A 10,438-nucleotide genomic window follows, 5' to 3' on the forward strand; every position below is an offset into this window, starting at 1 on the left:
TTTGCCCTAAATTGGCTTTGCTATAGACTGCACCAGCTCCCCACAACCTCCCACAAGATTAAACAGGTACAGAAAAGAGGAAGTGAACATTTTATATACAGTCTGTGATTATATTTTAATTATCAGCACTATCCATCCATCCATTATCTTAATCTGTGTCTTCCTGTCAGGGTCACTGGTGGTGCCCCGTACACCGTGGACAGGTTGCAAGTCACAGGACTGAATTTGCATTACATTTTCACAAAAAATACAATTTGCTTCTTTGCAATTTGATAAACAAAAAACATCTGAAACAACAAACCTCTATGTAGCTTCAATTAACCAAACTGTATCTTCATCTTTTCCTGCAGAAAGAAAGAAAAAAACATCTCTTCAGCTCAGACAAAATCAGTTTCACCTGTTTCATTTATCATTTATAAACAGATTTACACWGACTCTAAAAATAAAAACGAGAGAGAGAGCTCACCAATTTAAAAAGGAAAGTGTCTTTTTAGTTGAAAAATGTCCAGTTTGTAATCTTGCAAGTTTTCGGTTAGATCTCGCGAGATTTGACTGCTTCCCACCGGGATCTCTGTGGTGTTTACATTACAGGATCAGCGGTGTGGGCCTTTTTTAYTGGACTCTGTGAAAGCACGTCTGACTCCACAGCACAGGCGCTCTCTGTGTGGTTGGTGGGAAAAAAAAAMCTCGTAGTGTACAGACAAGTGCCACGCAAGAAAGGGAGGCCTGTCTAGTCAACTTTTGTTACGACCTTGGCAAGAAAGAGAAAGTCACGAAGAAATCAAAGTCGCTTCGGAGGAAAGTTGTGAAGGAGGACTAGCTTAGCAACAGATTCCCACTTCCTGGTAAGTACTGGGACAGCGCTGACAGTGAACTTTTAAAATAAAAATACAGCTGATAAACTTAATATAAACCGTCGTCACCTGTATGTTTAACTTGTCGAGGAGCTAGCGGACTCACAAAACTCACAACTATGACTTTTTTGTTACATTTTGAGTTTGGGCACGCGCTTTTTAAAGTTCGTAGGAAGTTCACCGCTAGCTTTGCCTGTTAGCCAGCTAGCATGCTGTTTTGCTAACTCAAACTACCTTAAAATTACACAATCGACACTGTCAGTGAACGATAACAGTATCGCTGTAGCCATGTAATGACGATGTGTTGACAACTGTGTCCTAAATTAATTTTCGGCACAAGAAATTCATGCAGCTTAAACATGTGATGGATTGCTTGTGTTCATGCTTCACTGATTTAATGTGCAGCAGTGTTTAAAAACTTTCTCTGGTGTGTACGACTGAACAACCCAGTCTTTTACAATATATTCTTCATTATTGTTGATTCTCATCATGTGTATTTGTGCCCTTTGCTTATACAGTACCTCTTCAGTAAAGAAATAAAAACGCTGTCATGTGATGTATCTGTAAAAACAAGCTTAAATTCAGTGTATCGTGCATGCTTAACTAAAGTACTTCATGATTATTATCATGATATAACATTTTCCATAATTGCACTTAAGTATTTAAAAGGCACTTCTAAATTATAACTTGTGGAACAGACTATTCCACATTAATTTTAGTGTGAAGACACAAGGTCAGCAAATTTTTTCAGGGATCAGCACTGATTTTTATTTTTTGTATTCAAAAGAGCAACACAAATGTATCAACAAAGTTAAAAGTTTAGGTGAAATGTTGACCTTTTTTATTTATTAACTACCTTCTTTTTGTAATTCCTTAATGAGTCTTGCAAAAGCTGTAAAAATTAATATAAATATTGGTTTTGTTGGAACCTGTGATGTCTGTTGATTATAATTGATTCTGTTTATTAATTTATACTTAAGCATTATGTAATATTTATACTTGAGGAAGATAAAAATTAGAATTATTATCCAAAGGTGGAGCAACCATGTTAAAAATCAGGTATGCATGGAGTCTTCATTCTAACAAATCCAAAAATTTGGGGGGAAACGTGTAGGAGTGAAGCTGCATCCAGTGGAACGTTGCTGTCGCTGCCCATCACAGTCACATATTTAAAGTGTCATGCCATCACGTTTGTCTACAACAAAGAAAGATGATTCAAACAGGAGTTAGTGGGAGCTGACATACCTTGTTGACCCAATTATTACTCAGTTCTGTGTTGCCACATTTGATCATCGTCAGAGCCTACAGGCTTGACTCATCAGGTGATTGAGATGAGCACTGGCTTGCTCTGTGAAGTTGATAATCAGGGAATGTGTCACGAACCCCATGGTCAGAAAATGGCTGACAATCAGTCTGTGGTGAAGGATTTCTGTCAGTACATCTCCCGATTTTCAGCTTTTAGGAGGTACAAGACAAGAATTGGAAATGTATCTTTGTTCTGTTGTTTGGATTTAGCAGGTGCAGCCTGGTAATTAATGTTCAGTTATATCTGATCTATTTATGTAACTTCTGAGAAAAGAGTTATTTCACTTTATTACCAAAGAGCAGCACATTATCATCATTTCATGACAGGTGTCAGACATATATAGTCATATATTGTTTTGGTCATTTCAGTTTTATTAATGAATTTTTCCTGCTTCAAAGATATTCAGAGTTCTAGCTTAAAAGCAGTTCATTGATGCAGAGAAATCTGCTGCACTCAGAGCAGTGATTTAGCGCGCTGGAATTTACCAAATCACTCAGTCCTGTGAGAGTTTCCTGTTTTAGCCCTGAAGCTGGCTGGCCCTTCCACAGCGTTAAAGATCAGATGAGACATTTGTCATCTGACCATTTTAGCAGTCATCTTGCCTTTGGGTTTTCACAGAGAACAAAAAAAAAAATTTGCACTTTTTCTTTTATAAAGCATATTTGACGGAAGATGCTTCCCGAGGCCTTTTTTTAAGCTACATTAAGCACTGTCTTTTGCATGATGTGAAAGACCTTGACCAAGCATTGTACAGAACAATGCGTCGATCAGTACCATAGAATTTATTAATATTTATGCTTTGAGGTTATTTGGTGTATTAAAAGCAAATAAGTTAATAAATAAATATTGAAAAATGTATAGATGAAAGATGGAAAATAGCAGCTTAATGGTGTAGAGGAATTTTAAATGGAGTCTTTCCTTTTTGCACTCTGTTTGGTTCAAGTTTAGAGCAAGGTCTTTGGCAAAGAGTGTGGGTTGTCTAAGCAGCTTCTTAAACTCCTCTCAAACAGCCTGCCTGTCAATATTTTTCTTATCTACCTCCCCTTTATTATATGAAGGGTCACTGATGTTTCAAGTATTCAAATATCCTTAGAGGATGCCTTGCAGCTCCTTATGTCATGTGAATGGTGTTCATTTTAGTGTGGCATTGATGCCTTTTCTCTTTGGGCTCTGTAGTGCCCTGAAGGGAGAATACTACAAAGACTTGTAAAAAAACAAAAAATTACTGACCTAAGACCTGTTTTTAAAGTTTCTGAAATTCTTTCACTGCCCCTGGGTCATCTCATACCATGACCACACAATGTCAGTGGTTTATTCCACAGCAAAGGGTGTTGGAGAAAAAACGATTTCTTCATGCTTTTTTAAAATATTTGTCTTGTTTTTGGCTTCCAAACCCTTTGTGGTGTGAAAATACTCTATTATGTGCAGTAGAGTTATGAACCCATTAAAATAAGAGAGCAATTAAGAGAAGATGAAATGCACATTTTTAGCTTACAGGACGGAGCCTTTAAGCAAATAAGAAAAAGATAGAAATAAATATGAAAAAAACATATTCCTTTAAAAACAGTTCTTTACCATGTGTTTTATGTTAAAAATAATAAAAAATCTTTGAAAAAAATAACAGTTCTTTACCAGTAATTCAATTCAATTCAATTCAAAAATACTTTATTGATCCCAGAGGGAAATTAGGTAATTACTGGAAAGGTAAAAGAAATTAGTACTCATTTACAACAAAACGGTACTAAGCTCTATGGCAGTGGTCCCCAAACTACGGCCCGCGGGCCGGATCCGGCCCGCCTCCCCATTTGGTCTGGCCCCCAGAACAATACCAGAGAGCATTTAGGTTGTTTTTTTTTTCATATATGTGTATTTATATTTGATTATAAAGTTGGACTTTTGCAATAAAATGTTCCTTAGTTATGAACTATTTTCATTATTAACTATTATTAGTTAGTAACTATTTCATACATACACGCATATAACATGACATTCTGTTCCACCCTTCTGCGGTCTGTGTCCCTATCTGGCAACCCCCAGAAAAAAATCCTAAACCCGCCCCTCTCAAAGAGAGAACGGAATAATGGCAAAGAGATTAGGTAAGAAAAATTGATTCAGAATGCAGGGCATTTAAGCTGCAATGGACAAACGATTATTATTATTTTTTGTACATCTGTCAAGCGGCGRTGGCGGTATTCAAAGAATACAATCTGCGGCGACACTGAATCCCGTCACAAAGACAAGTATGATAGCTTGCAAGGCCAAATGCGTGCAAACAAACTCTCAAAGCTAAAAAGTGGACTGTTAGCTCAGCAGAATACATACTGTGAAGAACCCAGAGAGGKTTATTTGATTGTGCTTTCTGGAAAACAATAAATTTTTACATTTAGGCACTCCTGCAATAGTCACAATTTTTTGTGTTACAAACTGACTCCGGCCCCCCACCAGAGAAGGGAAAAGTTATGTGGCCCTTACAGGAAAATGTTTGGGGACCCCTGCTGTATGGTTTTTCTGTTACTTTTGTAACTGTTGCTTAAACATTGAAAATAATTTCACGTAGTGAGACAAAGTTTCGGTTGAAAATTATGTAAAGAGACTGACAGACAAGTTCATCATGTTTTGCACTGTTTTTATTGAGAAGTGATGATGACAAATGTATACGCACACTGAGTCACAGCTTAATAGCCGTAACTGTTAAACTGGGAAATCAATGCTCGGAAAGTCTCATAAAGTGAGCCTGTTTGGGCAGCGTATCGTATTACAATGAAAATCTGATGTACTTAGTAAAACCTAGTGGTCCAACATACATTCTGCCAAGTCTGAACTGTTGGGCAATAGCCTGATGAAATGCTTTCTGCGTAAAGGAAACAGTCCTATAAGGCCACTGTGAAGTATTGATCAAACTAAAGTGGCGTAATAGTATTGGGTGCGTAATACTGTGCTTACTCTGCAAAATCTGAAGAGGAACAACGGTAATGTCCAGAGTGATGTGGACTTTCCAAAAGTTTGAATTGGTCTCTGTACCTCCACCGCAGTTTAGAGTAGTTACTTTCACGACCAGTTGTACTATTAAGGGATGTGAAATAACTATACCTGTACTAGGGCAGAGCAACTAAACAATAACGATATGCATCACAGTAGACAAACGATCAATATCAATAGAAAATTCATCAATCTGATCCAGAACTGCATGACAATCTGGGGATGTAGGCAAAGAAAGGCTTTAGGTGCTCGACCTCACACAGCCCAGCTAAGCATGTTTGGTGGCATCAAAAGGAGAAAATGATTGCAGTCTTTTTTTTTCATGGTCTTTATTTTAARTAGGTAAAACAAAAAAATAAACTAATCACTAATTATTGATTAAAATGCTTTTTGGGATACATTTTTCAGGCATATTGCCTTACCATAATCTGTACTGCATGTGTAATAAACAAAATCACAAATGGCTTTTCGATGAACTGAACGACTAAGCTGTGAACTTGGAAGAAATTTATTGGGGTAGTTTACTACTGACTTTTAAAGACACTACACATTGTATCGTCTTTTATTAGGTGAACAGTAATATCTGTTTATAATGTGGTTAATTCTGATTGAATTGATGATTTTATGTGCAGACTGAGTTGTGGGACTCTTGATCAGGGTTTCACAGACTCAGGAGGCTTTTAGGTAGATACATGTCCAGGGGTAGACATAAGGATATTTTTCAGGTTGTCTAGCGGGACAACCTGTTGATAAAACCTGGTTGTCCGCAAAACATTTTGGTTGTCCAAAAGAATCTCAAGAAAAATGTAATTTAACAAGTATATTGTTCTGTAGACAAAGTTTATTATATATAATTGTTCTCAGTCAGCCAGGTTGACATGATCTGTGTGAATAAAACTTCCTCATTCTCTTCTTTGAAATAGAGTAAAGCAGCAAAAATGTTGCTAATAAAATCTAGAGGTTAACCAACATTCATAAACTTCTTTCTGCTCATTGGTCAAACATTTTCACTTAAATAGGAGTATACTGTGTACATGACCTTATTAAAAGTTACACTTTAGTGTTCTGTTCAACTTTACCAMGTTTTTTCTCCCTTTCACTTTTACAAATGATGGACACCCACAGCAGAGGACTTTAATCAAAGTCTTTTTTTCTTGGTTGTCCACCGGACAACCAGGAGACAGGATCTGGTTGTCTGAAATGAAAATAGGTTGTCTCAGACAACCTAAACAATGGTTATGTCTACCCCTGCATGTCTGATTTAAAACAACACATATAAGAACCGTGATTAAACATTAGCATGAGGAATAATGTCTGACATCTTGACTCCATATAGAAATAGCCTGCCCTTTAACATATGTCATGAGGCAGGGTCAGGATGTGAAGAAGTTGGTTACTGGATGTGGTTTTCCAGGTTCTGGTCACTGGTTAGCTGATACCTGTCAGAGGCAGATTTAAAAAAAAAAACTAATCAGTCCACAGCTGTGTCCGGATGGTTTTGTGTGGCTCACTCAAACATTCACGTCATTATTATTATTAACTGGTGTTAGATTTGAACAACTAAAGGTTAAAGAACATTGCTTATTTTTTAACAAACTTTAACAGAAAAGTAGCGATCACACTAATTTTCTCTTTTTCTTTTTTTTAAATACTGGATATCACTCTGGAGTTGCCTCTCTCTTTCTATCGCTTCTGACTATTCACATGCAAAGATATAAAAGCCTCAGGTTAGTCTTCACTTTCATCAAATAACTGCAAGATGGTATATGCCACTGTAAACACTGCATCAGTGGCAGTGACAGCACACATTTGTCATGAGATGAGACAAAAGCAAAGTGAATTTACACTCATGAGCAGAAAGAGAGGAAGATATTTTGTGTGTGTTTGTTGCTGACGGTGCTGTGGGCATTTGTTCCAACCTCACCACAAATGAAGCTTAATGTCTCGCACGAGATTTTCTGCTGAACAGAGCAAATTTGTTTAAGAGCATCTTGTTTTGTCATGTTRTCTGTTTTACCCTTCATCTTTTCATCCTAAAAAGCTTATGACGTTTAAATAATGTGTTTTAATTCAGAGCATTTTAGGTTTCGCTCATTGGAAATACTCTGTCATATGAATGTTGTTCATGTTTGTGTGGCAATGATGCTTTTTCTCATTGAGCACGAGCGAACATAATTTATAGACACGCAAGGCGAAAATTTACTGACCTTGGAACTGTTTTAGGTTAAGATGGAACATCAGAAATGAGTAATGATAGTATAAGGTCCGTCAGAACTTAATTGATTAAAATGACAAAATTGCTTGATTATAAAAAATAATAACTTCAGAGATACATAAAACCTAACTGGACTTTTGTTGCCATTTTGTTTATATTCTACCTTTATCAAATTTATTACAACTACATCTTGATGTGTGGTTTTCTCAGTTTACTTTATAGCTTCTCATGGCAGCTTTTTTATTAAAAAAACATATTTTGCTTGTATGCTTATGGTGATAATAATGCATAATAATTATGCTGTTCCAAAGTGTTCAAAACTTGGTTTTTAAGAATAAATTAGGCTCTTGAGATTATTAGTTATGAAAGTACCACAAATGTTTGATAAGTTTAGGTTAGGTTAGAGAATCACTAAGTATTAACTTTTCTTTAAACAGTAAAGTTTCTCTTATCACTTTGATTCATCTTGGAGAATTATCTACACAGCTATGTAATACTGTTAGATATTAAGTATATCATTTACAACACCAAACTGCAACACTGACTTAAACACACAAAATAGACATACTTCATATATTGTGTAGCTTTGTGTGTAAAACAAAATTAATACTAGTTATTTTTAATTTCCTCTCAGAAGTTCACAATGTGAGAGTTGTAGTGGTTTTGTTGTAAAACAACTTCCAAACTCTTTAGATAGAAAGCATAAAGTTATGAGGAAATCCATGTTCTTTTGTTTTCCATCTTTGTTTTGCCCTTCTTCATTTGTAAGACACGGAAAATGTCTTTCTTGTGTTCTTCCTGCTTTCCCGTCTGTTTTTACTGTGACTCACAGCACTTTTCCATGGTCTCCCATGGTCTCTTGGTTTGGCCAAAGGCTTTGAGGTTGCGGTCGAGGCTTGGGGGCATAAAAAAGCAAGAGGAGTCACAACAAGACACTCCTGTCATCTCCCGCTGCCCAAGTTGCCCTCAAGCCCATTTGTCTCACTTTGTCTCCATTTCCATGCCACGCATCTACCCCCAACCCCCCCACCCCCATTACTGCTTCTCATCTCTGACACTTTCTTGTTGTTGCTTATCAACCCCTTTATCCTCGTTTCATTCTTTTTCCTTGAGTCAATGCCTTTCTGCTTCTGTGACTCAAAGTCTGCCCCCCTCCATTTATGGCCCTCCACTGCTGGGGGTCCTGTCTACCTGGGGCCTCCCCTCAGTCGCCTCCTTCCTGCCCAGCCTGGCCAAGTGTCAGGGAGGCAGGCAGCCTGACTCCCTGAGAGCAGCAGGAAGCTTTAGCAGCGGGGGTTAGGTCTGTTTGGCGCTGCCGACTGCCTCCGTCAGAAGTCCTGCCAAGCCGAAGATGATAGACCTTTGCTAGTGTGGTTTTGGGGCACTAAATAAAAATATTTTACACATATCTGATTGCAGCAGAGACCTGGACCAGGAGATGATGTCTTTTTTTATTTTTATTTAAGTACARCTTTGTAACTGAAGTATGCCCTGAAAGTTTCCCTTTTAGTTTGAATTTGTGGAAGTGGACTTATTGCTAAAAATTGGTGCTAAGTTCATCTGATTTTCGATTGGTTTAGTAAATTGTATGTTACAAAGAGAGGGGGAATCCAGTGCAGTGCTGTGAATTCTTGGCTGAGTTCCCAACCAGTTCTGGCTCRGCAGTTTAACAGTGAATATTTAACATTGCGCCACACTGCGAGGCTTTGCTGTAAACAGCAGTCGGCAAGAAGCATAGCAGCAAAAGCTTGCGTGATGCTGGGCCTTGGTTGTGAAGCCCACCTAAAAACAACACACAAGCAGGAAGCACATCTTGGAGTTCTGATTTTTGGAAACAGGCAGATGGCATGGGCTGGTGGTGTCACACTGTAAAAAAACACCAGGATCCCCTGATGAAAGAAGCTTCGTCTGCTTTGAACAGCGAGTCTGTCATGGTTGGTGTCTGCTGGGTGGCTTCAGGTCAAACTGTGATACGCAACTCCTGGAATTTACACTTTTCAAGTTTTTCATGTTCAAATCGTCTGAGGGAAAAACAGAGGGGGAGAAAATAGGAAGTCTCATAAATATTAATATTCCAATGTGTGAAAGTGGCAGGGAAGACCTCTCTGGTTTAGTTGCTTTCAACCCCTGTTGAGGAGCTTTTTTCTTTTTCTGTGTATCTTACTTGCTTTCCATGCGTCTATATTCCTCTTTTTTTTTTCAAATTTGAAAACTGATGTGTTCATTCTCGGAATATTATTCAGATATAAATAAATGCATTTTTGTGAGATATATTAAACTAGAATCTTGAAGGAAAAGTTTGATTGAAAATGTGCCTTTTGGCAATTTATTAGCAGGAAGACAGTGTGTAAATTCGAAGAGCAAAAACCCTCAAATTATAAACTGTCGATTAGGGATGGGTAACTTTGACATTTGAATCGATTCAGTACCAATAACCAGTACCTGGGAATTGGTACTGGTACTTAACTGTTCCAAATATTTGGTTCTTTGTGTGTGTTGTTTTTTTAATACTAAACATTTTTTTAATTTTTTTTATTTAACATGTTTCTCACTATATAAAATTTAACAAATATCAAGACAACATCCAAYTCTTTGTATTGTAACATCAGTTGTAACAAATTTCTTTAAAGTGAAAACTCTTGAAATCAACTAACACAGTGTTTTTTTTATTGCACAAATTAAAATCCAGCTCCACGTATTTCTACTGATGTCATTTCCTCGCTAGAAAAAATGTGTGATGGAGGTCCATGGAAAGCAAATAAGTTTCAATCAAATAAGCAAAAGAGGATTGAGTTAAATAAATAAAAAGGTCTTTAAGCTACATTCAGAACCAAATCGCGCCCAATGCTTCAAGCTGGCTGCTTGTGCTCTTTCAGGTCAGACGTGTTCGGACTGTCGGTAGGCACCTCTGTTGTTTTCCTCTGCCGGTCTCTGTTTAATGGCGGATGAGATAAAGAAAGTGGTGGTACTTTATTTACTTTGAGCAAGCGGACATCGTGCTCACAAGTAGGCCTGTCACGATAACAAATTTTGCTGGGCGATTAATTGTCTCAAAATTTATTGCGATAAACGATAATATTGCCT

The 10,438-nt window shown here is 37.4% G+C and overlaps 1 protein-coding gene across 1 annotated transcript in view; it reads left to right on the forward strand.

Moving 5' to 3' along the window:
- Positions 1-584: 584 nt before the first annotated feature.
- nek7 (NIMA-related kinase 7) overlaps positions 585-10,438 on the forward strand; it is a gene marked incomplete in the record, with an annotated part of 74,518 nt that continues 64,664 nt past the window's right edge. Inside the window, 1 exon segment of the mRNA XM_014007320.1 lies at positions 585-845.

The sequence above is a fragment of the Austrofundulus limnaeus genome, unplaced genomic scaffold, assembly GCF_001266775.1.
Source record: "Austrofundulus limnaeus strain Quisiro unplaced genomic scaffold, Austrofundulus_limnaeus-1.0 Scaffold41, whole genome shotgun sequence".
NCBI lineage: Eukaryota > Metazoa > Chordata > Actinopteri > Cyprinodontiformes > Rivulidae > Austrofundulus > Austrofundulus limnaeus.